General features: G+C 52.2%; 64 non-coding genes across 64 annotated transcripts; 51 read left to right on the top strand and 13 right to left on the bottom strand.

Moving 5' to 3' along the window:
- Nucleotides 1-12: 12 nt before the first annotated feature.
- trnar-ucu lies at nucleotides 13-104 on the top strand. Its single transcript is given in 2 exon segments — nucleotides 13-49; nucleotides 69-104. It is a non-coding gene; the product is annotated as a tRNA-Arg (tRNA).
- A 163-nt stretch (nucleotides 105-267) lies between these two features.
- On the top strand, nucleotides 268-341 carry trnan-guu. The gene has a single exon. It is a non-coding gene; the product is annotated as a tRNA-Asn (tRNA).
- A 735-nt stretch (nucleotides 342-1,076) lies between these two features.
- On the top strand, nucleotides 1,077-1,148 carry trnae-cuc. Its single transcript has one exon. It is a non-coding gene; the product is annotated as a tRNA-Glu (tRNA).
- A 220-nt stretch (nucleotides 1,149-1,368) lies between these two features.
- On the top strand, nucleotides 1,369-1,444 carry trnat-agu. Its single transcript has one exon. It is a non-coding gene; the product is annotated as a tRNA-Thr (tRNA).
- A 102-nt stretch (nucleotides 1,445-1,546) lies between these two features.
- trnak-uuu lies at nucleotides 1,547-1,619 on the bottom strand. The gene has a single exon. It is a non-coding gene; the product is annotated as a tRNA-Lys (tRNA).
- A 187-nt stretch (nucleotides 1,620-1,806) lies between these two features.
- trnaw-cca lies at nucleotides 1,807-1,878 on the top strand. Its single transcript has one exon. It is a non-coding gene; the product is annotated as a tRNA-Trp (tRNA).
- A 215-nt stretch (nucleotides 1,879-2,093) lies between these two features.
- trnar-ucu lies at nucleotides 2,094-2,185 on the top strand. Its single transcript is given in 2 exon segments — nucleotides 2,094-2,130; nucleotides 2,150-2,185. It is a non-coding gene; the product is annotated as a tRNA-Arg (tRNA).
- Nucleotides 2,186-2,348: 163 nt separating this feature from the next.
- Nucleotides 2,349-2,422, top strand: trnan-guu. The gene has a single exon. It is a non-coding gene; the product is annotated as a tRNA-Asn (tRNA).
- Nucleotides 2,423-3,157: 735 nt separating this feature from the next.
- trnae-cuc lies at nucleotides 3,158-3,229 on the top strand. Its single transcript has one exon. It is a non-coding gene; the product is annotated as a tRNA-Glu (tRNA).
- A 220-nt stretch (nucleotides 3,230-3,449) lies between these two features.
- Nucleotides 3,450-3,525, top strand: trnat-agu. Its single transcript has one exon. It is a non-coding gene; the product is annotated as a tRNA-Thr (tRNA).
- Nucleotides 3,526-3,627: 102 nt separating this feature from the next.
- trnak-uuu lies at nucleotides 3,628-3,700 on the bottom strand. Its single transcript has one exon. It is a non-coding gene; the product is annotated as a tRNA-Lys (tRNA).
- A 187-nt stretch (nucleotides 3,701-3,887) lies between these two features.
- Nucleotides 3,888-3,959, top strand: trnaw-cca. The gene has a single exon. It is a non-coding gene; the product is annotated as a tRNA-Trp (tRNA).
- A 215-nt stretch (nucleotides 3,960-4,174) lies between these two features.
- On the top strand, nucleotides 4,175-4,266 carry trnar-ucu. Its single transcript is given in 2 exon segments — nucleotides 4,175-4,211; nucleotides 4,231-4,266. It is a non-coding gene; the product is annotated as a tRNA-Arg (tRNA).
- Nucleotides 4,267-4,429: 163 nt separating this feature from the next.
- trnan-guu lies at nucleotides 4,430-4,503 on the top strand. Its single transcript has one exon. It is a non-coding gene; the product is annotated as a tRNA-Asn (tRNA).
- An 897-nt stretch (nucleotides 4,504-5,400) lies between these two features.
- trnaw-cca lies at nucleotides 5,401-5,472 on the top strand. Its single transcript has one exon. It is a non-coding gene; the product is annotated as a tRNA-Trp (tRNA).
- A 215-nt stretch (nucleotides 5,473-5,687) lies between these two features.
- Nucleotides 5,688-5,779, top strand: trnar-ucu. Its single transcript is given in 2 exon segments — nucleotides 5,688-5,724; nucleotides 5,744-5,779. It is a non-coding gene; the product is annotated as a tRNA-Arg (tRNA).
- A 163-nt stretch (nucleotides 5,780-5,942) lies between these two features.
- On the top strand, nucleotides 5,943-6,016 carry trnan-guu. The gene has a single exon. It is a non-coding gene; the product is annotated as a tRNA-Asn (tRNA).
- Nucleotides 6,017-6,913: 897 nt separating this feature from the next.
- trnaw-cca lies at nucleotides 6,914-6,985 on the top strand. Its single transcript has one exon. It is a non-coding gene; the product is annotated as a tRNA-Trp (tRNA).
- A 215-nt stretch (nucleotides 6,986-7,200) lies between these two features.
- Nucleotides 7,201-7,292, top strand: trnar-ucu. Its single transcript is given in 2 exon segments — nucleotides 7,201-7,237; nucleotides 7,257-7,292. It is a non-coding gene; the product is annotated as a tRNA-Arg (tRNA).
- A 163-nt stretch (nucleotides 7,293-7,455) lies between these two features.
- On the top strand, nucleotides 7,456-7,529 carry trnan-guu. The gene has a single exon. It is a non-coding gene; the product is annotated as a tRNA-Asn (tRNA).
- An 897-nt stretch (nucleotides 7,530-8,426) lies between these two features.
- Nucleotides 8,427-8,498, top strand: trnaw-cca. The gene has a single exon. It is a non-coding gene; the product is annotated as a tRNA-Trp (tRNA).
- A 215-nt stretch (nucleotides 8,499-8,713) lies between these two features.
- Nucleotides 8,714-8,805, top strand: trnar-ucu. The gene is given in 2 exon segments: nucleotides 8,714-8,750; nucleotides 8,770-8,805. It is a non-coding gene; the product is annotated as a tRNA-Arg (tRNA).
- Nucleotides 8,806-8,968: 163 nt separating this feature from the next.
- On the top strand, nucleotides 8,969-9,042 carry trnan-guu. The gene has a single exon. It is a non-coding gene; the product is annotated as a tRNA-Asn (tRNA).
- An 897-nt stretch (nucleotides 9,043-9,939) lies between these two features.
- On the top strand, nucleotides 9,940-10,011 carry trnaw-cca. Its single transcript has one exon. It is a non-coding gene; the product is annotated as a tRNA-Trp (tRNA).
- Nucleotides 10,012-10,226: 215 nt separating this feature from the next.
- trnar-ucu lies at nucleotides 10,227-10,318 on the top strand. Its single transcript is given in 2 exon segments — nucleotides 10,227-10,263; nucleotides 10,283-10,318. It is a non-coding gene; the product is annotated as a tRNA-Arg (tRNA).
- Nucleotides 10,319-10,481: 163 nt separating this feature from the next.
- Nucleotides 10,482-10,555, top strand: trnan-guu. The gene has a single exon. It is a non-coding gene; the product is annotated as a tRNA-Asn (tRNA).
- A 735-nt stretch (nucleotides 10,556-11,290) lies between these two features.
- trnae-cuc lies at nucleotides 11,291-11,362 on the top strand. The gene has a single exon. It is a non-coding gene; the product is annotated as a tRNA-Glu (tRNA).
- Nucleotides 11,363-11,582: 220 nt separating this feature from the next.
- Nucleotides 11,583-11,658, top strand: trnat-agu. Its single transcript has one exon. It is a non-coding gene; the product is annotated as a tRNA-Thr (tRNA).
- A 102-nt stretch (nucleotides 11,659-11,760) lies between these two features.
- trnak-uuu lies at nucleotides 11,761-11,833 on the bottom strand. Its single transcript has one exon. It is a non-coding gene; the product is annotated as a tRNA-Lys (tRNA).
- Nucleotides 11,834-12,020: 187 nt separating this feature from the next.
- trnaw-cca lies at nucleotides 12,021-12,092 on the top strand. The gene has a single exon. It is a non-coding gene; the product is annotated as a tRNA-Trp (tRNA).
- A 215-nt stretch (nucleotides 12,093-12,307) lies between these two features.
- trnar-ucu lies at nucleotides 12,308-12,399 on the top strand. Its single transcript is given in 2 exon segments — nucleotides 12,308-12,344; nucleotides 12,364-12,399. It is a non-coding gene; the product is annotated as a tRNA-Arg (tRNA).
- Nucleotides 12,400-12,562: 163 nt separating this feature from the next.
- On the top strand, nucleotides 12,563-12,636 carry trnan-guu. Its single transcript has one exon. It is a non-coding gene; the product is annotated as a tRNA-Asn (tRNA).
- Nucleotides 12,637-13,372: 736 nt separating this feature from the next.
- Nucleotides 13,373-13,444, top strand: trnae-cuc. Its single transcript has one exon. It is a non-coding gene; the product is annotated as a tRNA-Glu (tRNA).
- A 220-nt stretch (nucleotides 13,445-13,664) lies between these two features.
- Nucleotides 13,665-13,740, top strand: trnat-agu. The gene has a single exon. It is a non-coding gene; the product is annotated as a tRNA-Thr (tRNA).
- Nucleotides 13,741-13,842: 102 nt separating this feature from the next.
- On the bottom strand, nucleotides 13,843-13,915 carry trnak-uuu. Its single transcript has one exon. It is a non-coding gene; the product is annotated as a tRNA-Lys (tRNA).
- Nucleotides 13,916-14,102: 187 nt separating this feature from the next.
- On the top strand, nucleotides 14,103-14,174 carry trnaw-cca. Its single transcript has one exon. It is a non-coding gene; the product is annotated as a tRNA-Trp (tRNA).
- Nucleotides 14,175-14,389: 215 nt separating this feature from the next.
- Nucleotides 14,390-14,481, top strand: trnar-ucu. Its single transcript is given in 2 exon segments — nucleotides 14,390-14,426; nucleotides 14,446-14,481. It is a non-coding gene; the product is annotated as a tRNA-Arg (tRNA).
- Nucleotides 14,482-14,644: 163 nt separating this feature from the next.
- On the top strand, nucleotides 14,645-14,718 carry trnan-guu. The gene has a single exon. It is a non-coding gene; the product is annotated as a tRNA-Asn (tRNA).
- A 736-nt stretch (nucleotides 14,719-15,454) lies between these two features.
- trnae-cuc lies at nucleotides 15,455-15,526 on the top strand. The gene has a single exon. It is a non-coding gene; the product is annotated as a tRNA-Glu (tRNA).
- Nucleotides 15,527-15,746: 220 nt separating this feature from the next.
- Nucleotides 15,747-15,822, top strand: trnat-agu. The gene has a single exon. It is a non-coding gene; the product is annotated as a tRNA-Thr (tRNA).
- A 102-nt stretch (nucleotides 15,823-15,924) lies between these two features.
- On the bottom strand, nucleotides 15,925-15,997 carry trnak-uuu. The gene has a single exon. It is a non-coding gene; the product is annotated as a tRNA-Lys (tRNA).
- A 187-nt stretch (nucleotides 15,998-16,184) lies between these two features.
- On the top strand, nucleotides 16,185-16,256 carry trnaw-cca. The gene has a single exon. It is a non-coding gene; the product is annotated as a tRNA-Trp (tRNA).
- Nucleotides 16,257-16,471: 215 nt separating this feature from the next.
- On the top strand, nucleotides 16,472-16,563 carry trnar-ucu. The gene is given in 2 exon segments: nucleotides 16,472-16,508; nucleotides 16,528-16,563. It is a non-coding gene; the product is annotated as a tRNA-Arg (tRNA).
- Nucleotides 16,564-16,726: 163 nt separating this feature from the next.
- Nucleotides 16,727-16,800, top strand: trnan-guu. The gene has a single exon. It is a non-coding gene; the product is annotated as a tRNA-Asn (tRNA).
- Nucleotides 16,801-17,536: 736 nt separating this feature from the next.
- On the top strand, nucleotides 17,537-17,608 carry trnae-cuc. The gene has a single exon. It is a non-coding gene; the product is annotated as a tRNA-Glu (tRNA).
- A 220-nt stretch (nucleotides 17,609-17,828) lies between these two features.
- trnat-agu lies at nucleotides 17,829-17,904 on the top strand. The gene has a single exon. It is a non-coding gene; the product is annotated as a tRNA-Thr (tRNA).
- A 102-nt stretch (nucleotides 17,905-18,006) lies between these two features.
- trnak-uuu lies at nucleotides 18,007-18,079 on the bottom strand. The gene has a single exon. It is a non-coding gene; the product is annotated as a tRNA-Lys (tRNA).
- A 187-nt stretch (nucleotides 18,080-18,266) lies between these two features.
- On the top strand, nucleotides 18,267-18,338 carry trnaw-cca. The gene has a single exon. It is a non-coding gene; the product is annotated as a tRNA-Trp (tRNA).
- Nucleotides 18,339-18,553: 215 nt separating this feature from the next.
- Nucleotides 18,554-18,645, top strand: trnar-ucu. Its single transcript is given in 2 exon segments — nucleotides 18,554-18,590; nucleotides 18,610-18,645. It is a non-coding gene; the product is annotated as a tRNA-Arg (tRNA).
- Nucleotides 18,646-18,808: 163 nt separating this feature from the next.
- trnan-guu lies at nucleotides 18,809-18,882 on the top strand. Its single transcript has one exon. It is a non-coding gene; the product is annotated as a tRNA-Asn (tRNA).
- A 735-nt stretch (nucleotides 18,883-19,617) lies between these two features.
- On the top strand, nucleotides 19,618-19,689 carry trnae-cuc. The gene has a single exon. It is a non-coding gene; the product is annotated as a tRNA-Glu (tRNA).
- Nucleotides 19,690-19,909: 220 nt separating this feature from the next.
- On the top strand, nucleotides 19,910-19,983 carry trnat-agu. The gene has a single exon. It is a non-coding gene; the product is annotated as a tRNA-Thr (tRNA).
- A 102-nt stretch (nucleotides 19,984-20,085) lies between these two features.
- Nucleotides 20,086-20,158, bottom strand: trnak-uuu. Its single transcript has one exon. It is a non-coding gene; the product is annotated as a tRNA-Lys (tRNA).
- Nucleotides 20,159-20,436: 278 nt separating this feature from the next.
- On the top strand, nucleotides 20,437-20,510 carry trnan-guu. Its single transcript has one exon. It is a non-coding gene; the product is annotated as a tRNA-Asn (tRNA).
- An 871-nt stretch (nucleotides 20,511-21,381) lies between these two features.
- On the top strand, nucleotides 21,382-21,455 carry trnat-agu. The gene has a single exon. It is a non-coding gene; the product is annotated as a tRNA-Thr (tRNA).
- A 101-nt stretch (nucleotides 21,456-21,556) lies between these two features.
- Nucleotides 21,557-21,629, bottom strand: trnak-uuu. Its single transcript has one exon. It is a non-coding gene; the product is annotated as a tRNA-Lys (tRNA).
- A 278-nt stretch (nucleotides 21,630-21,907) lies between these two features.
- Nucleotides 21,908-21,981, top strand: trnan-guu. Its single transcript has one exon. It is a non-coding gene; the product is annotated as a tRNA-Asn (tRNA).
- An 871-nt stretch (nucleotides 21,982-22,852) lies between these two features.
- Nucleotides 22,853-22,926, top strand: trnat-agu. The gene has a single exon. It is a non-coding gene; the product is annotated as a tRNA-Thr (tRNA).
- A 101-nt stretch (nucleotides 22,927-23,027) lies between these two features.
- trnak-uuu lies at nucleotides 23,028-23,100 on the bottom strand. The gene has a single exon. It is a non-coding gene; the product is annotated as a tRNA-Lys (tRNA).
- A 187-nt stretch (nucleotides 23,101-23,287) lies between these two features.
- Nucleotides 23,288-23,359, top strand: trnaw-cca. The gene has a single exon. It is a non-coding gene; the product is annotated as a tRNA-Trp (tRNA).
- Nucleotides 23,360-23,776: 417 nt separating this feature from the next.
- trnan-guu lies at nucleotides 23,777-23,850 on the bottom strand. The gene has a single exon. It is a non-coding gene; the product is annotated as a tRNA-Asn (tRNA).
- Nucleotides 23,851-23,996: 146 nt separating this feature from the next.
- Nucleotides 23,997-24,089, bottom strand: trnar-ucu. Its single transcript is given in 2 exon segments — nucleotides 23,997-24,033; nucleotides 24,053-24,089. It is a non-coding gene; the product is annotated as a tRNA-Arg (tRNA).
- Nucleotides 24,090-24,304: 215 nt separating this feature from the next.
- On the bottom strand, nucleotides 24,305-24,376 carry trnaw-cca. Its single transcript has one exon. It is a non-coding gene; the product is annotated as a tRNA-Trp (tRNA).
- Nucleotides 24,377-24,737: 361 nt separating this feature from the next.
- Nucleotides 24,738-24,811, bottom strand: trnat-agu. Its single transcript has one exon. It is a non-coding gene; the product is annotated as a tRNA-Thr (tRNA).
- Between the last annotated feature and the right edge of the window lie 1,945 nt (nucleotides 24,812-26,756).

Raw genomic sequence — 26,756 nt, forward strand, 5'->3', positions numbered from 1 at the left:
AAATCGATAGGGGGCTCTGTGGCGCAATGGATAGCGCATTGGACTTCTAGGCAGGGGGAGGAAAAGCCATTCAAAGGCTGTGGGTTCGAGTCCCACCAGAGTCGTTCACACTTTTTTTCCCCAAACTCCCGTCGACGGATCACGGGAAGAGTTATTTGTACGGCCGTTCCTCCTCTTCTTCATGGGAGTTTTGGCACTCGCCTCCCAGCGTTTTCCTTCCATTATCCGGTCCTGTTTCTGTCGAGTCAGGGTCTCTGTCGAGTCAGGGTCTCTGTGGCGCAATTGGCTAGCGCGTTCGGCTGTTAACCGAAAGGATGGTGGTTCGAGCCCACCCAGGGACGAACGTCTTCTTGTTTGCCTCTGTTGCGGGTCTTGCCTGTGTGACTATGAGCTGTGCCGCCGTCGGAGCTGGAAATTCTCTGAGAAATACTATACTCCGTTCTACCCACTGAGCTGTCAAAGGGTGAGCGAGTGGGAGGCTTTATTTGCGAGGAAGCCGTGCGATCCCCCATTGTCACTCTAGTTCAGATACAAAAGAAGAAAGCCTTTGCTGACGTCCGACTCTTTTAACCCCTTTAAGGAGTAGCGTCGCACATGTGTGACCGTTCAAAAGCGGGCCCCACGGCGTAGCGTCGCACGTGTGATTTCCAACATTCCAACTGCCTGTTTTCCGATAGACCAAAACTATATGACAAACGCTATAGTATGGCTTCGAAATGTACAATGAGGAAGCTAACAAGCAAATGTAAATGTGAACGTAAAGTAACCCTAGCAGGTAGTAGCATCGCTACGAGTATTACGCTAGGTTTCTAGGTAACGGAAGCCAACTAAGGCTGGCTAGCTTCCATTTCGGAACAATAACTCACTCTGGTGGGCGCGTCGGAAATATTTAGCACTCACGCATCTAAGAGTTGAGTCTCTCCCTGGTGGTGTAGTGACTGGGATTTGGCGCTCTCACCGCCGCGGCCCGGTTTCGATTCCCAGTCAGGGAATTTTAGCTTCAGTGGAAACCTTTGACAAGCTGCGTTTTGCAACGTGGTCGTCATCTTTGCCAGCGAGCAGAGGCAGGCAAGCTCTCCCTGGTGGTCTAGTGGCTAGGATTCGGCGCTCTCACCGCCGCGGCCCGGGTTCGATTCCCGGTCAGGGAATGTGTTTTTAGAGCGCCATCAGAGGCCAAGAAGCTGGAAAATCTCTTCATTCTGGTGCCTTGAGAGCCTCTGCTGCATGTTGGGCATAACTTTCCAAGGTGGCTTTCGAAGATGCTGTCGACCCCACCTTGAAGCACCTATTCGAAGAGAAAACTGAAAAGAGAAACAGCCTGAGCCCGTCTCGCCTGATGAATCGAGGCGCCGCGGCTTGGTCGGTCAAGGCGCCGTGGCTTAGTTGGTCAAAGCGCCTGTCTAGTAAACAGGAGATCCTGTGAGTTCAAATCTCAGCGGTGCCTTTTTAGGCGCAGGCCTCAGCTCAATTTTGCATCAAAGTCCGGCGTGCAACGGAGACAAAGGTTTGCGTGCCACAAGCCACGCTCTGCAGTTTGAACACCCTTAGCCCAAACAGGGACTTGAACCCTGGACCCTCAGATTAAAAGTCTGATGCTCTGCCGACTGAGCTATCCGGGCTCTGGAAAGGGAGGACACGCTGAGCTTTTCTTGGAACATCTACATGTACATCTCCTCCGCCACACAAACCCCTAAAGATCGCGTGGCCAATCCCTCGCAAGCATGCCGGTGCACCTCTGAGCCTCTGTAAACGGTACTCTCAGCGCACTTTGCGGCACGACGGTTGCACATCAGAGGCTCACAACTGGGCCTCGTGGCGCAACGGTAGCGCGTCTGACTCCAGATCAGAAGGTTGCGTGTTCAAATCACGTCGGGGTCAGCAGGCACTATGTGTGGCCCACGGTTGGGACAGACGGGTCTTTCTTTCAGGGCCAAGCGGACGCGATGAGAGCTGCCTCTTTTGACTTACCTCGCAAAATCAAGCTCTGATTGCTTCCTCAAAGTGAGGCATGCCACCAACGCCCTTTGCCCAAAAAGGGACCTGATGCCGTCAAGGTTGAAAACGTAGACGTCAAACTGGGCAAATCGATAGGGGGCTCTGTGGCGCAATGGATAGCGCATTGGACTTCTAGGCAGGGGGAGGAAAAGCCATTCAAAGGCTGTGGGTTCGAGTCCCACCAGAGTCGTTCACACTTTTTTTCCCCAAACTCCCGTCGACGGATCACGGGAAGAGTTATTTGTACGGCCGTTCCTCCTCTTCTTCATGGGAGTTTTGGCACTCGCCTCCCAGCGTTTTCCTTCCATTATCCGGTCCTGTTTCTGTCGAGTCAGGGTCTCTGTCGAGTCAGGGTCTCTGTGGCGCAATTGGCTAGCGCGTTCGGCTGTTAACCGAAAGGATGGTGGTTCGAGCCCACCCAGGGACGAACGTCTTCTTGTTTGCCTCTGTTGCGAGTCTTGCCTGTGTGACTATGAGCTGTGCCGCCGTCGGAGCTGGAAATTCTCTGAGAAATACTATACTCCGCTCTACCCACTGAGCTGTCAAAGGGTGAGCGAGTGGGAGGCTTTATTCGCGAGGAAGCCGTGCGATCCCCCATTGTCACTCTAGTTCAGATACAAAAGAAGAAAGCCTTTGCTGACGTCCGACTCTTTTAACCCCTTTAAGGAGTAGCGTCGCACATGTGTGACCGCTCGAAAGCGGGCCCCACGGCGTAGCGTCGCACGTGTGATTTCCAACATTCCAACTGCCTGTTTTCCGATAGACCAAAACTATATGACAAACGCTATAGTATGGCTTCGAAATGTACAATGAGGAAGCTAACAGGCAAATGTAAATGTGAACGTAAAGTAACCCTAGCAGGTAGTAGCATCGCTACGAGTATTATGCTAGGTTTCTAGGTAACGGAAGCCAACTAAGGCTGGCTAGCTTCCATTTCGGAACAATAACTCACTCTGGTGGGCGCGTCGGAAATATTTAGCACTCACGCATCTAAGAGTTGAGTCTCTCCCTGGTGGTGTAGTGACTGGGATTTGGCGCTCTCACCGCCGCGGCCCGGTTTCGATTCCCAGTCAGGGAATTTTAGCTTCAGTGGAAACCTTTGACAAGCTGCGTTTTGCAACGTGGTCGTCATCTTTGCCAGCGAGCAGAGGCAGGCAAGCTCTCCCTGGTGGTCTAGTGGCTAGGATTCGGCGCTCTCACCGCCGCGGCCCGGGTTCGATTCCCGGTCAGGGGATGTGTTTTTAGAGCGCCATCAGAGGCCAAGAAGCTGGAAAATCTCTTCATTCTGGTGCCTTGAGAGCCTCTGCTGCATGTTGGGCATAACTTTCCAAGGTGGCTTTCGAAGATGCTGTCGACCCCACCTTGAAGCACCTATTCGAAGAGAAAACTGAAAAGAGAAACAGCCTGAGCCCGTCTCGCCTGATGAATCGAGGCGCCGCGGCTTGGTCGGTCAAGGCGCCGTGGCTTAGTTGGTCAAAGCGCCTGTCTAGTAAACAGGAGATCCTGTGAGTTCAAATCTCAGCGGTGCCTTTTTAGGCGCAGGCCTCAGCTCAATTTTGCATCAAAGTCAGGCGTGCAACGGAGACAAAGGTTTGCGTGCCACAAGCCACGCTCTGCAGTTTGAACACCCTTAGCCCGAACAGGGACTTGAACCCTGGACCCTCAGATTAAAAGTCTGATGCTCTGCCGACTGAGCTATCCGGGCTCTGGAAAGGGAGGACACGCTGAGCTTTTCGTGGAACATCTACATGTACATCTCCTCCGCCACACAAACCCCTAAAGATCGCGTGGCCAATCCCTCGCAAGCATGCCGGTGCACCTCTGAGCCTCTGTAAACGGTACTCTCAGCGCACTTTGCGGCACGACGGTTGCACATCAGAGGCTCATAACTGGGCCTCGTGGCGCAACGGTAGCGCGTCTGACTCCAGATCAGAAGGTTGCGTGTTCAAATCACGTCGGGGTCAGCAGGCACTATGTGTGGCCCACGGTTGGGACAGACGGGTCTTTCTTTCAGGGCCAAGCGGACGCGATGAGAGCTGCCTCTTTTGACTTACCTCGCAAAATCAAGCTCTGATTGCTTCCTCAAAGTGAGGCATGCCACCAACGCCCTTTGCCCAAAAAGGGACCTGATGCCGTCAAGGTTGAAAACGTAGACGTCAAACTGGGCAAATCGATAGGGGGCTCTGTGGCGCAATGGATAGCGCATTGGACTTCTAGGCAGAGGGAGGAAAAGCCATTCAAAGGCTGTGGGTTCGAGTCCCACCAGAGTCGTTCACACTTTTTTTCCCCAAACTCCCGTCGACGGATCACGGGAAGAGTTATTTGTACGGCCGTTCCTCCTCTTCTTCATGGGAGTTTTGGCACTCGCCTCCCAGCGTTTTCCTTCCATTATCCGGTCCTGTTTCTGTCGAGTCAGGGTCTCTGTCGAGTCAGGGTCTCTGTGGCGCAATTGGCTAGCGCGTTCGGCTGTTAACCGAAAGGATGGTGGTTCGAGCCCACCCAGGGACGAACATCTTCTTGTTTGCCTCTGTTGCGAGTCTTGCCTGTGTGACTATGAGCTGTGCCGCCGTCGGAGCTGGAAATTCTCTGAGAAATACTATACTCCGCTCTACCCACTGAGCTGTCAAAGGGTGAGCGAGTGGGAGGCTTTATTCGCGAGGAAGCCGTGCGATCCCCCATTGTCACTCTAGTTCAGATACAAAAGAAGAAAGCCTTTGCTGACGTCCGACTCTTTTAACCCCTTTAAGGAGTAGCGTCGCACATGTGTGACCGCTCGAAAGCGGGCCCCACGGCGTAGCGTCGCACGTGTGATTTCCAACATTCCAACTGCCTGTTTTCCGATAGACCAAAACTATATGACAAACGCTATAGTATGGCTTCGAAATGTACAATGAGGAAGCTAACAAGCAAATGTAAATGTGAACGTAAAGTAACCCTAGCAGGTAGTAGCATCGCTACGAGTATTACGCTAGGTTTCTAGGTAACGGAAGCCAACTAAGGCTGGCTAGCTTACATTTCGGAACAATAACTCACTCTGGTGGGCGCGTCGGAAATATTTAGCACTCACGCATCTAAGGGTTGAGTCTGTCCCTGGTGGTGTAGTGACTGGGATTTGGCGCTCTCACCGCCGCGGCCCGGTTTCAATTCCCAGTCAGGGAATTTTAGCTTCAGTGGAAACCTTTGACAAGCAGCGTTTTGCAACGAGGTCGTCATCTTTGCCAGCGAGCAGAGGCAGGCAAGCTCTCCCTGGTGGTCTGGTGGCTAGGATTCGGCGCTCTCACCGCCGCCCCTAAAGATCGCGTGGCCAATCCCTCGCAAGCATGCCGGTGCACCTCTGAGCCTCTGTAAACGGTACTCTCAGCGCACTTTGCGGCACGACGGTTGCACATCAGAGGCTCACAACTGGGCCTCGTGGCGCAACGGTAGCGCGTCTGACTCCAGATCAAAAGATTGCGTGTTCAAATCACGTCGGGGTCAGCAGGCACTATGTGTGGCCCACGGTTGGGACAGACGGGTCTTTCTTTCAGGGCCAAGCGGACGCGATGAGAGCTGCCTCTTTTGACTTACCTCGCAAAATCAAGCTCTGATTGCTTCCTCAAAGTGAGGCATGCCACCAACGCCCTTTGCCCAAAAAGGGACCTGATGCCGTCAAGGTTGAAAACGTAGACGTCAAACTGGGCAAATCGATAGGGGGCTCTGTGGCGCAATGGATAGCGCATTGGACTTCTAGGCAGGGGGAGGAAAAGCCATTCAAAGGCTGTGGGTTCGAGTCCCACCAGAGTCGTTCACACTTTTTTTCCCCAAACTCCCGTCGACGGATCACAGGAAGAGTTATTTGTACGGCCGTTCCTCCTCTTCTTCATGGGAGTTTTGGCACTCGCCTCCCAGCGTTTTCCTTCCATTATCCGGTCCTGTTTCTGTCGAGTCAGGGTCTCTGTCGAGTCAGGGTCTCTGTGGCGCAATTGGCTAGCGCGTTCGGCTGTTAACCGAAAGGATGGTGGTTCGAGCCCACCCAGGGACGATAGTCTTCTTGTTTGCCTCTGTTGCGGGTCTTGCCTGTGTGACTATGAGCTGTGCCGCCGTCGGAGCTGGAAATTCTCTGAGAAATACTATACTCCGCTTTACCCACTGAGCTGTCAAAGGGTGAGCGAGTGGGAGGCTTTATTTGCGAGGAAGCCGTGCGATCCCCCATTGTCACTCTAGTTCAGATACAAAAGAAGAAAGCCTTTGCTGACGTCCGACTCTTTTAACCCCTTTAAGGAGTAGCGTCGCACATGTGTGACCGTTCAAAAGCGGGCCCCACGGCGTAGCGTCGCACGTGTGATTTCCAACATTCCAACTGCCTGTTTTCCGATAGACCAAAACTATATGACAAACGCTATAGTATGGCTTCGAAATGTACAATGAGGAAGCTAACAAGCAAATGTAAATGTGAACGTAAAGTAACCCTAGCAGGTAGAAGCATCGCTACGAGTATTATGCTAGGTTTCTAGGTAACGGAAGCCAACTAAGGCTGGCTAGCTTCCATTTCGGAACAATAACTCACTCTGGTGGGCGCGTCGGAAATATTTAGCACTCACGCATCTAAGAGTTGAGTCTCTCCCTGGTGGTGTAGTGACTGGGATTTGGCGCTCTCACCGCCGCGGCCCGGTTTCGATTCCCAGTCAGGGAATTTTAGCTTCAGTGGAAACCTTTGATAAGCAGCGTTTTGCAACGAGGTCGTCATCTTTGCCAGCGAGCAGACGCAGGCAAGCTCTCCCTGGTGGTCTAGTGGCTAGGATTCGGCGCTCTCACCGCCGCCCCTAAAGATCGCGTGGCCAATCCCTCGCAAGCATGCCGGTGCACCTCTGAGCCTCTGTAAACGGTACTCTCAGCGCACTTTGCGGCACGACGGTTGCACATCAGAGGCTCACAACTGGGCCTCGTGGCGCAACGGTAGCGCGTCTGACTCCAGATCAGAAGGTTGCGTGTTCAAATCACGTCGGGGTCAGCAGGCACTATGTGTGGCCCACGGTTGGGACAGACGGGTCTTTCTTTCAGGGCCAAGCGGACGCGATGAGAGCTGCCTCTTTTGACTTACCTGGCAAAATCAAGCTCTGATTGCTTCCTCAAAGTGAGGCATGCCACCAACGCCCTTTGCCCAAAAAGGGACCTGATGCCGTCAAGGTTGAAAACGTAGACGTCAAACTGGGCAAATCGATAGGGGGCTCTGTGGCGCAATGGATAGCGCATTGGACTTCTAGGCAGAGGGAGGAAAAGCCATTCAAAGGCTGTGGGTTCGAGTCCCACCAGAGTCGTTCACACTTTTTTTCCCCAAACTCCCGTCGACGGATCACGGGAAGAGTTATTTGTACGGCCGTTCCTCCTCTTCTTCATGGGAGTTTTGGCACTCGCCTCCCAGCGTTTTCCTTCCATTATCCGGTCCTGTTTCTGTCGAGTCAGGGTCTCTGTCGAGTCAGGGTCTCTGTGGCGCAATTGGCTAGCGCGTTCGGCTGTTAACCGAAAGGATGGTGGTTCGAGCCCACCCAGGGACGAACGTCTTCTTGTTTGCCTCTGTTGCGAGTCTTGCCTGTGTGACTATGAGCTGTGCCGCCGTCGGAGCTGGAAATTCTCTGAGAAATACTATACTCCGCTCTACCCACTGAGCTGTCAAAGGGTGAGCGAGTGGGAGGCTTTATTCGCGAGGAAGCCGTGCGATCCCCCATTGTCACTCTAGTTCAGATACAAAAGAAGAAAGCCTTTGCTGACGTCCGACTCTTTTAACCCCTTTAAGGAGTAGCGTCGCACATGTGTGACCGCTCGAAAGCGGGCCCCACGGCGTAGCGTCGCACGTGTGATTTCCAACATTCCAACTGCCTGTTTTCCGATAGACCAAAACTATATGACAAACGCTATAGTATGGCTTCGAAATGTACAATGAGGAAGCTAACAAGCAAATGTAAATGTGAACGTAAAGTAACCCTAGCAGGTAGTAGCATCGCTACGAGTATTATGCTAGGTTTCTAGGTAACGGAAGCCAACTAAGGCTGGCTAGCTTACATTTCGGAACAATAACTCACTCTGGTGGGCGCGTCGGAAATATTTAGCACTCACGCATCTAAGGGTTGAGTCTGTCCCTGGTGGTGTAGTGACTGGGATTTGGCGCTCTCACCGCCGCGGCCCGGTTTCAATTCCCAGTCAGGGAATTTTAGCTTCAGTGGAAACCTTTGACAAGCAGCGTTTTGCAACGAGGTCGTCATCTTTGCCAGCGAGCAGAGGCAGGCAAGCTCTCCCTGGTGGTCTGGTGGCTAGGATTCGGCGCTCTCACCGCCGCCCCTAAAGATCGCGTGGCCAATCCCTCGCAAGCATGCCGGTGCACCTCTGAGCCTCTGTAAACGGTACTCTCAGCGCACTTTGCGGCACGACGGTTGCACATCAGAGGCTCACAACTGGGCCTCGTGGCGCAACGGTAGCGCGTCTGACTCCAGATCAAAAGATTGCGTGTTCAAATCACGTCGGGGTCAGCAGGCACTATGTGTGGCCCACGGTTGGGACAGACGGGTCTTTCTTTCAGGGCCAAGCGGACGCGATGAGAGCTGCCTCTTTTGACTTACCTCGCAAAATCAAGCTCTGATTGCTTCCTCAAAGTGAGGCATGCCACCAACGCCCTTTGCCCAAAAAGGGACCTGATGCCGTCAAGGTTGAAAACGTAGACGTCAAACTGGGCAAATCGATAGGGGGCTCTGTGGCGCAATGGATAGCGCATTGGACTTCTAGGCAGGGGGAGGAAAAGCCATTCAAAGGCTGTGGGTTCGAGTCCCACCAGAGTCGTTCACACTTTTTTTCCCCAAACTCCCGTCGACGGATCACAGGAAGAGTTATTTGTACGGCCGTTCCTCCTCTTCTTCATGGGAGTTTTGGCACTCGCCTCCCAGCGTTTTCCTTCCATTATCCGGTCCTGTTTCTGTCGAGTCAGGGTCTCTGTCGAGTCAGGGTCTCTGTGGCGCAATTGGCTAGCGCGTTCGGCTGTTAACCGAAAGGATGGTGGTTCGAGCCCACCCAGGCACGATAGTCTTCTTGTTTGCCTCTGTTGCGGGTCTTGCCTGTGTGACTATGAGCTGTGCCGCCGTCGGAGCTGGAAATTCTCTGAGAAATACTATACTCCGCTTTACCCACTGAGCTGTCAAAGGGTGAGCGAGTGGGAGGCTTTATTTGCGAGGAAGCCGTGCGATCCCCCATTGTCACTCTAGTTCAGATACAAAAGAAGAAAGCCTTTGCTGACGTCCGACTCTTTTAACCCCTTTAAGGAGTAGCGTCGCACATGTGTGACCGTTCAAAAGCGGGCCCCATGGCGTAGCGTCGCACGTGTGATTTCCAACATTCCAACTGCCTGTTTTCCGATAGACCAAAACTATATGACAAACGCTATAGTATGGCTTCGAAATGTACAATGAGGAAGCTAACAAGCAAATGTAAATGTGAACGTAAAGTAACCCTAGCAGGTAGAAGCATCGCTACGAGTATTATGCTAGGTTTCTAGGTAACGGAAGCCAACTAAGGCTGGCTAGCTTCCATTTCGGAACAATAACTCACTCTGGTGGGCGCGTCGGAAATATTTAGCACTCACGCATCTAAGAGTTGAGTCTCTCCCTGGTGGTGTAGTGACTGGGATTTGGCGCTCTCACCGCCGCGGCCCGGTTTCGATTCCCAGTCAGGGAATTTTAGCTTCAGTGGAAACCTTTGATAAGCAGCGTTTTGCAACGAGGTCGTCATCTTTGCCAGCGAGCAGACGCAGGCAAGCTCTCCCTGGTGGTCTAGTGGCTAGGATTCGGCGCTCTCCCCGCCGCCCCTAAAGATCGCGTGGCCAATCCCTCGCAAGCATGCCGGTGCACCTCTGAGCCTCTGTAAACGGTACTCTCAGCGCACTTTGCGGCACGACGGTTGCACATCAGAGGCTCACAACTGGGCCTCGTGGCGCAACGGTAGCGCGTCTGACTCCAGATCAGAAGGTTGCGTGTTCAAATCACGTCGGGGTCAGCAGGCACTATGTGTGGCCCACGGTTGGGACAGACGGGTCTTTCTTTCAGGGCCAAGCGGACGCGATGAGAGCTGCCTCTTTTGACTTACCTCGCAAAATCAAGCTCTGATTGCTTCCTCAAAGTGAGGCATGCCACCAACGCCCTTTGCCCAAAAAGGGACCTGATGCCGTCAAGGTTGAAAACGTAGACGTCAAACTGGGCAAATCGATAGGGGGCTCTGTGGCGCAATGGATAGCGCATTGGACTTCTAGGCAGAGGGAGGAAAAGCCATTCAAAGGCTGTGGGTTCGAGTCCCACCAGAGTCGTTCACACTTTTTTTCCCCAAACTCCCGTCGACGGATCACGGGAAGAGTTATTTGTACGGCCGTTCCTCCTCTTCTTCATGGGAGTTTTGGCACTCGCCTCCCAGCGTTTTCCTTCCATTATCCGGTCCTGTTTCTGTCGAGTCAGGGTCTCTGTCGAGTCAGGGTCTCTGTGGCGCAATTGGCTAGCGCGTTCGGCTGTTAACCGAAAGGATGGTGGTTCGAGCCCACCCAGGGACGAACGTCTTCTTGTTTGCCTCTGTTGCGAGTCTTGCCTGTGTGACTATGAGCTGTGCCGCCGTCGGAGCTGGAAATTCTCTGAGAAATACTATACTCCGCTCTACCCACTGAGCTGTCAAAGGGTGAGCGAGTGGGAGGCTTTATTCGCGAGGAAGCCGTGCGATCCCCCATTGTCACTCTAGTTCAGATACAAAAGAAGAAAGCCTTTGCTGACGTCCGACTCTTTTAACCCCTTTAAGGAGTAGCGTCGCACATGTGTGACCGCTCGAAAGCGGGCCCCACGGCGTAGCGTCGCACGTGTGATTTCCAACATTCCAACTGCCTGTTTTCCGATAGACCAAAACTATATGACAAACGCTATAGTATGGCTTCGAAATGTACAATGAGGAAGCTAACAGGCAAATGTAAATGTGAACGTAAAGTAACCCTAGCAGGTAGTAGCATCGCTACGAGTATTACGCTAGGTTTCTAGGTAACGGAAGCCAACTAAGGCTGGCTAGCTTCCATTTCGGAACAATAACTCACTCTGGTGGGCGCGTCGGAAATATTTAGCACTCACGCATCTAAGAGTTGAGTCTCTCCCTGGTGGTGTAGTGACTGGGATTTGGCGCTCTCACCGCCGCGGCCCGGTTTCGATTCCCAGTCAGGGAATTTTAGCTTCAGTGGAAACCTTTGACAAGCTGCGTTTTGCAACGTGGCCGTCATCTTTGCCAGCGAGCAGAGGCAGGCAAGCTCTCCCTGGTGGTCTAGTGGCTAGGATTCGGCGCTCTCACCGCCGCGGCCCGGGTTCGATTCCCGGTCAGGGAATGTGTTTTTAGAGCGCCATCAGAGGCCAAGAAGCTGGAAAATCTCTTCATTCTGGTGCCTTGAGAGCCTCTGCTGCATGTTGGGCATAACTTTCCAAGGTGGCTTTCGAAGATGCTGTCGACCCCACCTTGAAGCACCTATTCGAAGAGAAAACTGAAAAGAGAAACAGCCTGAGCCCGTCTCGCCTGATGAATCGAGGCGCCGCGGCTTGGTCGGTCAAGGCGCCGTGGCTTAGTTGGTCAAAGCGCCTGTCTAGTAAACAGGAGATCCTGTGAGTTCAAATCTCAGCGGTGCCTTTTTAGGCGCAGGCCTCAGCTCAATTTTGCATCAAAGTCAGGCGTGCAACGGAGACAAAGGTTTGCGTGCCACAAGCCACGCTCTGCAGTTTGAACACCCTTAGCCCGAACAGGGACTTGAACCCTGGACCCTCAGATTAAAAGTCTGATGCTCTGCCGACTGAGCTATCCGGGCTCTGGAAAGGGAGGACACGCTGAGCTTTTCGTGGAACATCTACATGTACATCTCCTCCGCCACACAAACCCCTAAAGATCGCGTGGCCAATCCCTCGCAAGCATGCCGGTGCACCTCTGAGCCTCTGTAAACGGTACTCTCAGCGCACTTTGCGGCACGACGGTTGCACATCAGAGGCTCACAACTGGGCCTCGTGGCGCAACGGTAGCGCGTCTGACTCCAGATCAGAAGGTTGCGTGTTCAAATCACGTCGGGGTCAGCAGGCACTATGTGTGGCCCACGGTTGGGACAGACGGGTCTTTCTTTCAGGGCCAAGCGGACGCGATGAGAGCTGCCTCTTTTGACTTACCTCGCAAAATCAAGCTCTGATTGCTTCCTCAAAGTGAGGCATGCCACCAACGCCCTTTGCCCAAAAAGGGACCTGATGCCGTCAAGGTTGAAAACGTAGACGTCAAACTGGGCAAATCGATAGGGGGCTCTGTGGCGCAATGGATAGCGCATTGGACTTCTAGGCAGGGGGAGGAAAAGCCATTCAAAGGCTGTGGGTTCGAGTCCCACCAGAGTCGTTCACACTTTTTTTCCCCAAACTCCCGTCGACGGATCACGGGAAGAGTTATTTGTACGGCCGTTCCTCCTCTTCTTCATGGGAGTTTTGGCACTCGCCTCCCAGCGTTTTCCTTCCATTATCCGGTCCTGTTTCTGTCGAGTCAGGGTCTCTGTCGAGTCAGGGTCTCTGTGGCGCAATTGGCTAGCGCGTTCGGCTGTTAACCGAAAGGATGGTGGTTCGAGCCCACCCAGGGACGAACGTCTTCTTGTTTGCCTCTGTTGCGGGTCTTGCCTGTGTGACTATGAGCTGTGCCGCCGTCGGAGCTGGAAATTCTCTGAGAAATACTATACTCCGCTTCTACCCACTGAGCTGTCAAAGGGTGAGCGAGTGGGAGGCTTTATTTGCGAGGAAGCCGTGCGATCCCCCATTGTCACTCTAGTTCAGATACAAAAGAAGAAAGCCTTTGCTGACGTCCGACTCTTTTAACCCCTTTAAGGAGTAGCGTCGCACATGTGTGACCGTTCAAAAGCGGGCCCCACGGCGTAGCGTCGCACGTGTGATTTCCAACATTCCAACTGCCTGTTTTCCGATAGACCAAAACTATATGACAAACGCTATAGTATGGCTTCGAAATGTACAATGAGGAAGCTAACAGGCAAATGTAAATGTGAACGTAAAGTAACCCTAGCAGGTAGTAGCATCGCTACGAGTATTATGCTAGGTTTCTAGGTAACGGAAGCCAACTAAGGCTGGCTAGCTTCCATTTCGGAACAATAACTCACTCTGGTGGGCGCGTCGGAAATATTTAGCACTCACGCATCTAAGAGTTGAGTCTCTCCCTGGTGGTGTAGTGGCTGGGATTTGGCGCTCTCACCGCCGCGGCCCGGTTTCGATTCCCAGTCAGGGAATTTTAGCTTCAGTGGAAACCTTTGACAAGCTGCGTTTTGCAACGAGGTCGTCAACTTTGCCAGCGAGCAGAGGCAGGCAAGCTCTCCCTGGTGGTCTAGTGGCTAGGATTCGGCGCTCTCACCGCCGCGGCCCGGGTTCGATTCCCGGTCAGGGAATGTGTTTTTAGAGCGCCATCAGAGGCCAAGAAGCTGGAAAATCTCTTCATTCTGGTGCCTTGAGAGCCTCTGCTGCATGTTGGGCATAACTTTCCAAGGTGGCTTTCGAAGATGCTGTCGACCCCACCTTGAAGCACCTATTCGAAGAGAAAACTGAAAAGAGAAACAGCCTGAGCCCGTCTCGCCTGATGAATCGAGGCGCCGCGGCTTGGTCGGTCAAGGCGCCGTGGCTTAGTTGGTCAAAGCGCCTGTCTAGTAAACAGGAGATCCTGTGAGTTCAAATCTCAGCGGTGCCTTTTTAGGCGCAGGCCTCAGCTCAATTTTGCATCAAAGTCAGGCGTGCAACGGAGACAAAGGTTTGCGTGCCACAAGCCACGCTCTGCAGTTTGAACACCCTTCGCCCGAACAGGGACTTGAACCCTGGACCCTCAGATTAAAAGTCTGATGCTCTGCCGACTGAGCTATCCGGGCTCTGGAAAGGGAGGACACGCTGAGCTTTTCGTGGAACATCTACATGTACATCTCCTCCGCCACACAAACCCCTAAAGATCGCGTGGCCAATCCCTCGCAAGCATGCCGGTGCACCTCTGAGCCTCTGTAAACGGTACTCTCAGCGCACTTTGCGGCACGACGGTTGCACATCAGAGGCTCACAACTGGGCCTCGTGGCGCAACGGTAGCGCGTCTGACTCCAGATCAGAAGGTTGCGTGTTCAAATCACGTCGGGGTCAGCAGGCACTATGTGTGGCCCACGGTTGGGACAGACGGGTCTTTCTTTCAGGGCCAAGCGGACGCGATGAGAGCTGCCTCTTTTGACTTACCTCGCAAAATCAAGCTCTGATTGCTTCCTCAAAGTGAGGCATGCCACCAACGCCCTTTGCCCAAAAAGGGACCTGATGCCGTCAAGGTTGAAAACGTAGACGTCAAACTGGGCAAATCGATAGGGGGCTCTGTGGCGCAATGGATAGCGCATTGGACTTCTAGGCAGGGGGAGGAAAAGCCATTCAAAGGCTGTGGGTTCGAGTCCCACCAGAGTCGTTCACACTTTTTTTCCCCAAACTCCCGTCGACGGATCACGGGAAGAGTTATTTGTACGGCCGTTCCTCCTCTTCTTCATGGGAGTTTTGGCACTCGCCTCCCAGCGTTTTCCTTCCATTATCCGGTCCTGTTTCTGTCGAGTCAGGGTCTCTGTCGAGTCAGGGTCTCTGTGGCGCAATTGGCTAGCGCGTTCGGCTGTTAACCGAAAGGATGGTGGTTCGAGCCCACCCAGGGACGAACGTCTTCTTGTTTGCCTCTGTTGCGAGTCTTGCCTGTGTGACTATGAGCTGTGCCGCCGTCGGAGCTGGAAATTCTCTGAGAAATACTATACTCCGCTCTACCCACTGAGCTGTCAAAGGGTGAGCGAGTGGGAGGCTTTATTCGCGAGGAAGCCGTGCGATCCCCCATTGTCACTCTAGTTCAGATACAAAAGAAGAAAGCCTTTGCTGACGTCCGACTCTTTTAACCCCTTTAAGGAGTAGCGTCGCACATGTGTGACCGCTCGAAAGCGGGCCCCACGGCGTAGCGTCGCACGTGTGATTTCCAACATTCCAACTGCCTGTTTTCCGATAGACCAAAACTATATGACAAACGCTATAGTATGGCTTCGAAATGTACAATGAGGAAGCTAACAGGCAAATGTAAATGTGAACGTAAAGTAACCCTAGCAGGTAGTAGCATCGCTACGAGTATTACGCTAGGTTTCTAGGTAACGGAAGCCAACTAAGGCTGGCTAGCTTCCATTTCGGAACAATAACTCACTCTGGTGGGCGCGTCGGAAATATTTAGCACTCACGCATCTAAGAGTTGAGTCTCTCCCTGGTGGTGTAGTGACTGGGATTTGGCGCTCTCACCGCCGCGGCCCGGTTTCGATTCCCAGTCAGGGAATTTTAGCTTCAGTGGAAACCTTTGACAAGCTGCGTTTTTCTAACAAGGTCGTCAACTTTGCCAGCGAGCAGAGGCAGGCAAGCGCTCCCTGGTGGTCTAGTGGCTAGGATTCGGCGCTCTCACCGCCGCGGCCCGGGTTCGATTCCCGGTCAGGGAATGTGTTTTTAGAGCGCCATCAGAGGCCAAGAAGCTGGAAAATCTCTTCATTCTGGTGCCTTGAGAGCCTCTGCTGCATGTTGGGCATAACTTTCCAAGGTGGCTTTCGAAGATGCTGTCGACCCCACCTTGAAGCACCTATTCGAAGAGAAAACTGAAAAGAGAAACAGCCTGAGCCCGTCTCGCCTGATGAATCGAGGCGCCGCGGCTTGGTCGGTCAAGGCGCCGTGGCTTAGTTGGTCAAAGCGCCTGTCTAGTAAACAGGAGATCCTGTGAGTTCAAATCTCAGCGGTGCCTTTTTAGGCGCAGGCCTCAGCTCAATTTTGCATCAAAGTCAGGCGTGCAACGGAGACAAAGGTTTGCGTGCCACAAGCCACGCTCTGCAGTTTGAACACCCTTCGCCCGAACAGGGACTTGAACCCTGGACCCTCAGATTAAAAGTCTGATGCTCTGCCGACTGAGCTATCCGGGCTCTGGAAAGGGAGGACACGCTGAGCTTTTCGTGGAACATCTACATGTACATCTCCTCCGCCACACAAACCCCTAAAGATCGCGTGGCCAATCCCTCGCAAGCATGCCGGTGCACCTCTGAGCCTCTGTAAACGGTACTCTCAGCGCACTTTGCGGCACGACGGTTGCACATCAGAGGCTCACAACTGGGCCTCGTGGCGCAACGGTAGCGCGTCTGACTCCAGATCAGAAGGTTGCGTGTTCAAATCACGTCGGGGTCAGCAGGCACTATGTGTGGCCCACGGTTGGGACAGACGGGTCTTTCTTTCAGGGCCAAGCGGACGCGATGAGAGCTGCCTCTTTTGACTTACCTCGCAAAATCAAGCTCTGATTGCTTCCTCAAAGTGAGGCATGCCACCAACGCCCTTTGCCCAAAAAGGGACCTGATGCCGTCAAGGTTGAAAACGTAGACGTCAAACTGGGCAAATCGATAGGGGGCTCTGTGGCGCAATGGATAGCGCATTGGACTTCTAGGCAGAGGGAGGAAAAGCCATTCAAAGGCTGTGGGTTCGAGTCCCACCAGAGTCGTTCACACTTTTTTTCCCCAAACTCCCGTCGACGGATCACGGGAAGAGTTATTTGTACGGCCGTTCCTCCTCTTCTTCATGGGAGTTTTGGCACTCGCCTCCCAGCGTTTTCCTTCCATTATCCGGTCCTGTTTCTGTCGAGTCAGGGTCTCTGTCGAGTCAGGGTCTCTGTGGCGCAATTGGCTAGCGCGTTCGGCTGTTAACCGAAAGGATGGTGGTTCGAGCCCACCCAGGGACGAAAGTCTTCTTGTTTGCCTCTGTTGCGAGTCTTGCCTGTGTGACTATGAGCTGTGCCGCCGTCGGAGCTGGAAATTCTCTGAGAAATACTATACTCCGCTCTACCCACTGAGCTGTCAAAGGGTGAGCGAGTGGGAGGCTTTATTCGCGAGGAAGCCGTGCGATCCCCCATTGTCACTCTAGTTCAGATACAAAAGAAGAAAGCCTTTGCTGACGTCCGACTCTTTTAACCCCTTTAAGGAGTAGCGTCGCACATGTGTGACCGCTCGAAAGCGGGCCCCACGGCGTAGCGTCGCACGTGTGATTTCCAACATTCCAACTGCCTGTTTTCCGATAGACCAAAACTATATGACAAACGCTATAGTATGGCTTCGAAATGTACAATGAGGAAGCTAACAGGCAAATGTAAATGTGAACGTAAAGTAACCCTAGCAGGTAGTAGCATCGCTACGAGTATTATGCTAGGTTTCTAGGTAACGGAAGCCAACTAAGGCTGGCTAGCTTCCATTTCGGAACAATAACTCACTCTGGTGGGCGCGTCGGAAATATTTAGCACTCACGCATCTAAGAGTTGAGTCTCTCCCTGGTGGTGTAGTGACTGGGATTTGGCGCTCTCACCGCCGCGGCCCGGTTTCGATTCCCAGTCAGGGAATTTTAGCTTCAGTGGAAACCTTTGACAAGCTGCGTTTTTCTAACAAGGTCGTCAACTTTGACAGCGAGCAGAGGCAGGCAAGCGCTCCCTGGTGGTCTAGTGGCTAGGATTCGGCGCTCTCACCGCCGCGGCCCGGGTTCGATTCCCGGTCAGGGAATGTGTTTTTAGAGCGCCATCAGAGGCCAAGAAGCTGGAAAATCTCTTCATTCTGGTGCCTTGAGAGCCTCTGCTGCATGTTGGGCATAACTTTCCAAGGTGGCTTTCGAAGATGCTGTCGACCCCACCTTGAAGCACCTATTCGAAGAGAAAACTGAAAAGAGAAACAGCCTGAGCCCGTCTCGCCTGATGAATCGAGGCGCCGCGGCTTGGTCGGTCAAGGCGCCGTGGCTTAGTTGGTCAAAGCGCCTGTCTAGTAAACAGGAGATCCTGTGAGTTCAAATCTCAGCGGTGCCTTTTTAGGCGCAGGCCTCAGCTCAATTTTGCATCAAAGTCAGGCGTGCAACGGAGACAAAGGTTTGCGTGCCACAAGCCACGCTCTGCAGTTTGAACACCCTTAGCCCGAACAGGGACTTGAACCCTGGACCCTCAGATTAAAAGTCTGATGCTCTGCCGACTGAGCTATCCGGGCTCTGGAAAGGGAGGACACGCTGAGCTTTTCGTGGAACATCTACATGTACATCTCCTCCGCCACACAAACCCCTAAAGATCGCGTGGCCAATCCCTCGCAAGCATGCCGGTGCACCTCTGAGCCTCTGTAAACGGTACTCTCAGCGCACTTTGCGGCACGACGGTTGCACATCAGAGGCTCACAACTGGGCCTCGTGGCGCAACGGTAGCGCGTCTGACTCCAGATCAGAAGATTGCGTGTTCAAATCACGTCGGGGTCAGCAGGCACTATGTGTGGCCCACGGTTGGGACAGACGGGTCTTTCTTTCAGGGCCAAGCGGACGCGATGAGAGCTGCCTCTTTTGACTTACCTCGCAAAATCAAGCTCTGATTGCTTCCTCAAAGTGAGGCATGCCACCAACGCCCTTTGCCCAAAAAGGGACCTGATGCCGTCAAGGTTGAAAACGTAGACGTCAAACTGGGCAAATCGATAGGGGGCTCTGTGGCGCAATGGATAGTGCATTGGACTTCTAGGCAGGGGGAGGAAAAGCCATTCAAAGGCTGTGGGTTTGAGTCCCACCAGAGTCGTTCACACTTTTTTTCCCCAAACTCCCGTCGACGGATCACGGGAAGAGTTATTTGTACGGCCGTTCCTCCTCTTCTTCATGGGAGTTTTGGCACTCGCCTCCCAGCGTTTTCCTTCCATTATCCGGTCCTGTTTCTGTCGAGTCAGGGTCTCTGTCGAGTCAGGGTCTCTGTGGCGCAATTGGCTAGCGCGTTCGGCTGTTAACCGAAAGGATGGTGGTTCGAGCCCACCCAGGGACGAACGTCTTCTTGTTTGCCTCTGTTGCGGGTCTTGCCTGTGTGACTATGAGCTGTGCCGCCGTCGGAGCTGGAAATTCTCTGAGAAATACTATACTCCGCTTTACCCACTGAGCTGTCAAAGGGTGAGCGAGTGGGAGGCTTTATTTGCGAGGAAGCCGTGCGATCCCCCATTGTCACTCTAGTTCAGATACAAAAGAAAAAAGCCTTTGCTGACGTCCGACTCTTTTAACCCCTTTAAGGAGTAGCGTCGCACATGTGTGACCGTTCAAAAGCGGGCCCCACGACGTAGCGTCGCACGTGTGATTTCCAACATTCCAACTGCCTGTTTTCCGATAGACCAAAACTATATGACAAACGCTATAGTATGGCTTCGAAATGTACAATGAGGAAGCTAACAAGCAAATGTAAATGTGAACGTAAAGTAACCCTAGCAGGTAGTAGCATCGCTACGAGTATTATGCTAGGTTTCTAGGTAACGGAAGCCAACTAAGGCTGGCTAGCTTCCATTTCGGAACAATAACTCACTCTGGTGGGCGCGTCGGAAATATTTAGCACTCACGCATCTAAGAGTTGAGTCTCTCCCTGGTGGTGTAGTGACTGGGATTTGGCGCTCTCACCGCCGCGGCCCGGTTTCGATTCCCAGTCAGGGAATTTTAGCTTCAGTGGAAACCTTTGACAAGCTGCGTTTTGCAACGAGGTCGTCATCTTTGCCAGCGAGCAGAGGCAGGCAGGCTTTCCCTGGTGGTCTAGTGGCTAGGATTCGGCGCTCTCACCGCCGCGGCCTGGGTTCGATTCCCGGTCAGGGATTGTGTTTTTAGAGCGCCATCAGAGGCCAAGAAGCTGGAAAATCTCTTTTTTCTGGTGCCTTGAGAGCCTCTGCTGCATGTTGGGCATAACTTTCCAAGGTGGCTTTCGAAGATGCTGTCGACCCCACCTTGAAGCACCTATTCGAAGAGAAAACTGAAAAGAGAAACAGCCTGAGCCCGTCTCGCCTGATGAATCGAGGCGCCGCGGCTTGGTCGGTCAAGGCGCCGTGGCTTAGTTGGTCAAAGCGCCTGTCTAGTAAACAGGAGATCCTGAGTTCAAATCTCAGCGGTGCCTTTTTAGGCGCAGGCCTCAGCTCAATTTTGCATCAAAGTCAGGCGTGCAACGGAGACAAAGGTTTGCGTGCCACAAGCCACGCTCTGCAGTTTGAACACCCTTCGCCCGAACAGGGACTTGAAACCTGGACCCTCAGATTAAAAGTCTGATGCTCTGCCGACTGAGCTATCCGGGCTCTGGAAAGGGAGGACACGCTGAGCTTTTCGTGGAACATCTACATGTACATCTCCTCCGCCACACAAACACCTAAAGCCATTCAAAGGCTGTGGGTTCGAGTCCCACCAGAGTCGTTCACACTTTTTTTCCCCAAACTCCCGTCGACGGATCACGGGAAGAGTTATTTGTACGGCCGTTCCTCCTCTTCTTCATGGGAGTTTTGGCACTCGCCTCCCAGCGTTTTCCTTCCATTATCCGGTCCTGTTTCTGCCGAGTCAGGGTCTCTGTCGAGTCAGGGTCTCTGTGGTGCAATTGGCTAGCGCGTTCGGCTGTTAACCGAAAGGATGGTGGTTCGAGCCCACCCAGGGACGAAAGTCTTCTTGTTTGCCTCTGTTGCGGGTCTTGCCTGTGTGACTATGAGCTGTCCCGCCTTCGGAGCTGGAAATTCTCTGAAAAATACTGTACTCCGCTCTACCCACTGAGCTGTCAAAGGGTGAGCGAGTGGGAGGCTTTATTTGCGAGGAAGCCGTGCGATCCCCCATTGTCACTCTAGTTCAGATACAAAAGAAGAAAGCCTTTGCTGACGTCCGACTCTTTTAACCCCTTTAAGGAGTAGCGTCGCACATGTGTGATCGTTCGAAAGCGGGCCCCACGGCGTAGCGTCGCACGTGTGATTTCCAACATTCCAACTGCCTGTTTTCCGATAGACCAAAACTATATGACAAACGCTATAGTATGGTTTTGAAATGTACAATGAGGAAGCTAACAAGCAAATGTAAATGTGAACGTAAAGTAACCCTAGCAGGTAGTAGCATCGCTACGAGTATTATGCTAGGTTTCTAGGTAACGGAAGCCAACTAAGGCTGGCTAGCTTCCATTTCGGAACAATAACTCACTCTGGTGGGCGCGTCGGAAATATTTAGCACTCACGCATCTAAGAGTTGAGTCTCTCCTTGGTGGTGTAGTGGCTGGGATTTGGCGCTCTCACCGCCGCGGCCCGGTTTCGATTCCCAGTCAGAGATTGTGTTTTTATAGCGCCATCAGAGGCCAAGAAGCTGGAAAATCTCTTCATTCTGGTGCCTTGAGAGCCTCTGCTGCATGTTGGGCATAACTTTCCAAGATGGCTTTCGGAGATGCTGTCGACCCCACCTTGAAGCACCTATTCGAAGAGAAAACTGAAAAGAGAAACAGCCTGAGCCCGTCTCGCCTGATGAATCGAGGCGCCGCGGCTTGGTCGGTCAAGGCGCCGTGGCTTAGTTGGTCAAAGCGCCTGTCTAGTAAACAGGAGATCCTGAGTTCAAATCTCAGCGGTGCCTTTTTAGGCGCAGGCCTCAGCTCAATTTTGCATCAAAGTCAGGCGTGCAACGGAGACAAAGGTTGCGTGCCACAAGCCACGCTCTGCAGTTTGAACACCCTTCGCCCGAACAGGGACTTGAACCCTGGACCCTCAGATTAAAAGTCTGATGCTCTGCCGACTGAGCTATCCGGGCTCTGGAAAGGGAGGACACGCTGAGCTTTTCGTGGAACATCTACATGTACATCTCCTCCGCCACACAAACACCTAAAGCCATTCAAAGGCTGTGGGTTCGAGTCCCACCAGAGTCGTTCACACTTTTTTTCCCCAAACTCCCGTCGACGGATCACGGGAAGAGTTATTTGTACGGCCGTTCCTCCTCTTCTTCATGGGAGTTTTGGCACTCGCCTCCCAGCGTTTTCCTTCCATTATCCGGTCCTGTTTCTGCCGAGTCAGGGTCTCTGTCGAGTCAGGGTCTCTGTGGTGCAATTGGCTAGCGCGTTCGGCTGTTAACCGAAAGGATGGTGGTTCGAGCCCACCCAGGGACGAAAGTCTTCTTGTTTGCCTCTGTTGCGGGTCTTGCCTGTGTGACTATGAGCTGTCCCGCCTTCGGAGCTGGAAATTCTCTGAAAAATACTGTACTCCGCTCTACCCACTGAGCTGTCAAAGGGTGAGCGAGTGGGAGGCTTTATTTGCGAGGAAGCCGTGCGATCCCCCATTGTCACTCTAGTTCAGATACAAAAGAAGAAAGCCTTTGCTGACGTCCGACTCTTTTAACCCCTTTAAGGAGTAGCGTCGCACATGTGTGATCGTTCGAAAGCGGGCCCCACGGCGTAGCGTCGCACGTGTGATTTCCAACATTCCAACTGCCTGTTTTCCGATAGACCAAAACTATATGACAAACGCTATAGTATGGTTTTGAAATGTACAATGAGGAAGCTAACAAGCAAATGTAAATGTGAACGTAAAGTAACCCTAGCAGGTAGTAGCATCGCTACGAGTATTATGCTAGGTTTCTAGGTAACGGAAGCCAACTAAGGCTGGCTAGCTTCCATTTCGGAACAATAACTCACTCTGGTGGGCGCGTCGGAAATATTTAGCACTCACGCATCTAAGAGTTGAGTCTCTCCTTGGTGGTGTAGTGGCTGGGATTTGGCGCTCTCACCGCCGCGGCCCGGTTTCGATTCCCAGTCAGAGATTGTGTTTTTATAGCGCCATCAGAGGCCAAGAAGCTGGAAAATCTCTTCATTCTGGTGCCTTGAGAGCCTCTGCTGCATGTTGGGCATAACTTTCCAAGATGGCTTTCGGAGATGCTGTCGACCCCACCTTGAAGCACCTATTCGAAGAGAAAACTGAAAAGAGAAACAGCCTGAGCCCGTCTCGCCTGATGAATCGAGGCGCCGCGGCTTGGTCGGTCAAGGCGCCGTGGCTTAGTTGGTCAAAGCGCCTGTCTAGTAAACAGGAGATCCTGAGTTCAAATCTCAGCGGTGCCTTTTTAGGCGCAGGCCTCAGCTCAATTTTGCATCAAAGTCAGGCGTGCAACGGAGACAAAGGTTGCGTGCCACAAGCCACGCTCTGCAGTTTGAACACCCTTCGCCCGAACAGGGACTTGAACCCTGGACCCTCAGATTAAAAGTCTGATGCTCTGCCGACTGAGCTATCCGGGCTCTGGAAAGAGAGGACACGCTGAGCTTTTCGTAGAACATCTACATGTACATCTCCTCCGCCACACAAACCCCCAAAGATCGTGTGGCCAATCCCTCGCAAGCATGCCGGTGCACCTCTGAGCCTCTGTAAACGGTACTCTCAGCGCACTTTGCGGCACGACGGTTGCACATCAGAGGCTCACAACTGGGCCTCGTGGCGCAACGGTAGCGCGTCTGACTCCAGATCAGAAGGTTGCGTGTTCAAATCACGTCGGGGTCAGCAGGCACTATGTGTGGCCCACGGTTGGGACAGACGGGTCTTTCTTTCAGGGCCAAGCGGGCTTTAGGTGTAAGTAATAATTTAGGTGTAGGTAAATAGTTGGAATGTTGGAAATCACACGTGCGACGCTACGCCGTGGGACCCGCTTTCGAACGGTCACACAGGTGCGACGCTACTCCTTAAAGGGGTTAAAAGAGTCGGGCGTCAGCAAAGGCTTTCTTCTTTTGTATCTGAACTAGAGTGACAATGGGGGATCGCACGGCTTCCTCGCAAATAAAGCCTCCCACTCGCTCACCCTTTGACAGCTCAGTGGGTAGAGCGGAGTACAGTACTTCTCAGAGAATTTCCAGCTCCGACGGCGGCACAGCTCATAGTCACACAGGCAAGACCCGCAACAGAGGCAAACAAGAAGACGTTCGTCCCTGGGTGGGCTCGAACCACCATCCTTTCGGATAACAGCCGAACGCGCTAGCCAATTGCGCCACAGAGACGCTGACTCGACAGAAACAGGACCATATAATGGAAGGAAAACGCTGGGAGGTGAGTGCCAAAACTCCCATGAAGAAGAGGAGGAACGGCCGTACAAATAACTCTTCCCGTGATCCGTCGACGGGAGTTTGGGGAAAAAAAGTGTGAACGACTCTGGTGGGACTCGAACCCACAGCGCTTTGAATGGCTTTTCCTCCCCCTGCCTAGAAGTCCAATGCGCTATCCATTGCGCCACAGAGCCCCCTATCGATTTGCCCAGTTTGACGTCTACGTTTTCAACCTTGACGGCATCAGGTCCCTTTTTGGGCAAAGGGCGTTGGTGGCATGCCTCACTTTGAGGAAGCAATCAGAGCTTGATTTTGCGAGGTAAGTCAAAAGAGGCAGCTCTCATCGCGTCCGCTTGGCCCTGAAAGAAAGACCCGTCTGTCCCAACCGAGGGCCACACATAGTGCCTGCTAACCCCAACGTGATTTGAACACGCAACCTTCTGATCTGGAGTCAGACGCGCTACCGTTGCGCCACGAGGCCCAGTTGTGAGCCTCTGATGTGCAACCGTCGTGCCGCAAAGTGCGCTGAGAGTACCGTTTACAGAGGCTCAGAGGTGCACCGGCATGCTTGCGAGGGATTGGCCACGCGATCTTTAGGGGTTTGTGTGGCGGAGGATATGTACATGTAGATGTTCAACGAAAAGCTCAGCGTGTCCTCCCTTTCCAGAGCCCGGATAGCTCAGTCGGCAGAGCATAAGCCTTTTAATCTGAGGGTCCAGGGTTCAATTCCCTGTTCGAGCCAAGTGTGTTCAAATTGCAGAGCGTGGCTTGTAGCACGCAACCTTTGTCTCCGTTGCACGCCTGACTTTGATGCAAAATTGAGCTGAGGCCTGCGCCTAAAAAGGCACCGCTGAGATTTGAACTCAGGATCTCCTGTTTACTAGACAGGCGCTTTGACCAACTAAGCCACGGCGCCTTGACCGACCAAGCCGCGGCGCCTCGATTCATCAGGCGAGACGGGCTCAGGCTGTTTCTCTTTTCAGTTTTCTCTTCGAATAGGTGCTTCAAGGTGGGGTCGACAGCATCTCCGAAAGCCATCTTGGAAAGTTATGCCCAACATGCAGCAGAGGCTCTCAAGGCACCAGAATGAAGAGATTTTCCAGCTTCTTGGCCTCTGATGGCGCTATAAAAACACAATCCCTGACTGGGAATCTAAACCGGGCCGCGGCGGTGAGAGCGCCAAATCCCAGCCACTACACCACCAGGGAGAGACTCAACTCTTAGATGCGTGAGTGCTAAATATTTCCGACGCGCCCACCAGAGTGAGTTATTGTTCCGAAATGGAAGCTAGCCAGCCTTAGTTGGCTTCCGTTACCTAGAAACCTAGCATAATACTCGTAGCGATGCTACTACCTGCTAGGGTTACTTTACGTTCACATTTACATTTGCTTGTTAGCTTCCTCATTGTACATTTCAAAAAACCTACAAAAAAATTGTTTCTGGAAACCGACTTAAGAACCGACATCCCAGACCTAGTACAGAAGCAAAATCCAAATTGAGCGGAAGTACCTAGGAGGGCAGAGCCAGGCTAAGTCCAGGGGTGACGTGACGTAAAACTTTAGAAGACTACAAATCAGCGCACTGAGTGAAAGAGCCAGTACTGCATAGAACATTTTTTAAAGACGTACGAAAGAAAAGGGCAACAAAAAATAGGTATGTAAATGCAAATGATATGTATAATATCTTGAATATATGTAATATGTTGATTGACCGATGTAGACTAACTGTCTCGATAAACATATTCTTATTGTATGTAACTTTTCCGCTGAATTTACTTCAGAACGTAGTGGTACAGTACGCGTACAGTAGACAGTAGATGTAGGTTACTGTACCTCGATGCTAAATTGAGTAACTTACTTGCTTTGTCAGCTTAACAAAAAAAAGAATATCGATATGTACAGGCAAATTATTCTATGGACTTACGATTTGAATACATGTTTTTACGTCTGTCCTGGTATTTAAATTGTCGATGCCGATTCACTGCCCCCATACGACAGTCCCCTCTGTGAAATAGAACTTTCCCACTGAATTTCCCTTTAGAGAACGTAGCGGTACAGTACGCGTACAGTAGACGACTGTACAGTACATCAATGCTAAATTGGGTAGTTACTTGGTCTTTGTCAGCGTAACAAAAAAAAGAACAGCGAGATGTACATGCAAATTATTCTATGGACGTAAGAATACATGTTTTTATGTCGGTCCTGGTATTTAAATTGTCGATGTAGATTCACTGCCCCCATAGTACAGTAGAGACAGCAGAACAAAATATGACTACATTGATGGTACGTTGACCAGGTTGTTGACATAACAAAATTAAGTTGATGTGTTGGAGTACAAGCATATGGAAGTATTCATTTTATAAAATGGGATGATCCTTGTATTACTGTACAATAGCCAGAGCAAACCATCACAACTGTACATCTATGCTACATTGATTGAGAATGTAATCACAACAGAGAACTTGGTCGTTTAGTCTAACGTAGCTCATGTTTGCAGATATGACTAAGACGGGGAAGCCAGACTCGTACTGGAGAGACATCTGCCAAAAATATGCCCAGGGCAGCTAACAGTTTTCCACAGGCAAAAGGCCCGGTGGTAAGAAATGGAAAAGAGCCCTGGAGTGTATCGATGCTTGCCCGCTGCAGAGCAAGAACAAGGTGGATCTGTTCGGGAGACACCTAAAATGCTCTTGTGGGTTCCATAAGGTAGGTTATTTGATGATTTATTTAATTTAAATGATGTCAAGTTGCTGTAGCATGAAGTAGATTATTTGCTGGATCATAGCCTATTTGCACACATTTGGATACAACTAACAGTGTAGGATCAATGGTGAAATTATTTATTATGAGCCTCTTTTGTAC

The sequence above is a fragment of the Hypomesus transpacificus genome, unplaced genomic scaffold (assembly GCF_021917145.1).
Source record: "Hypomesus transpacificus isolate Combined female unplaced genomic scaffold, fHypTra1 scaffold_390, whole genome shotgun sequence".
In the NCBI taxonomy this organism is placed as follows: domain Eukaryota; kingdom Metazoa; phylum Chordata; class Actinopteri; order Osmeriformes; family Osmeridae; genus Hypomesus; species Hypomesus transpacificus.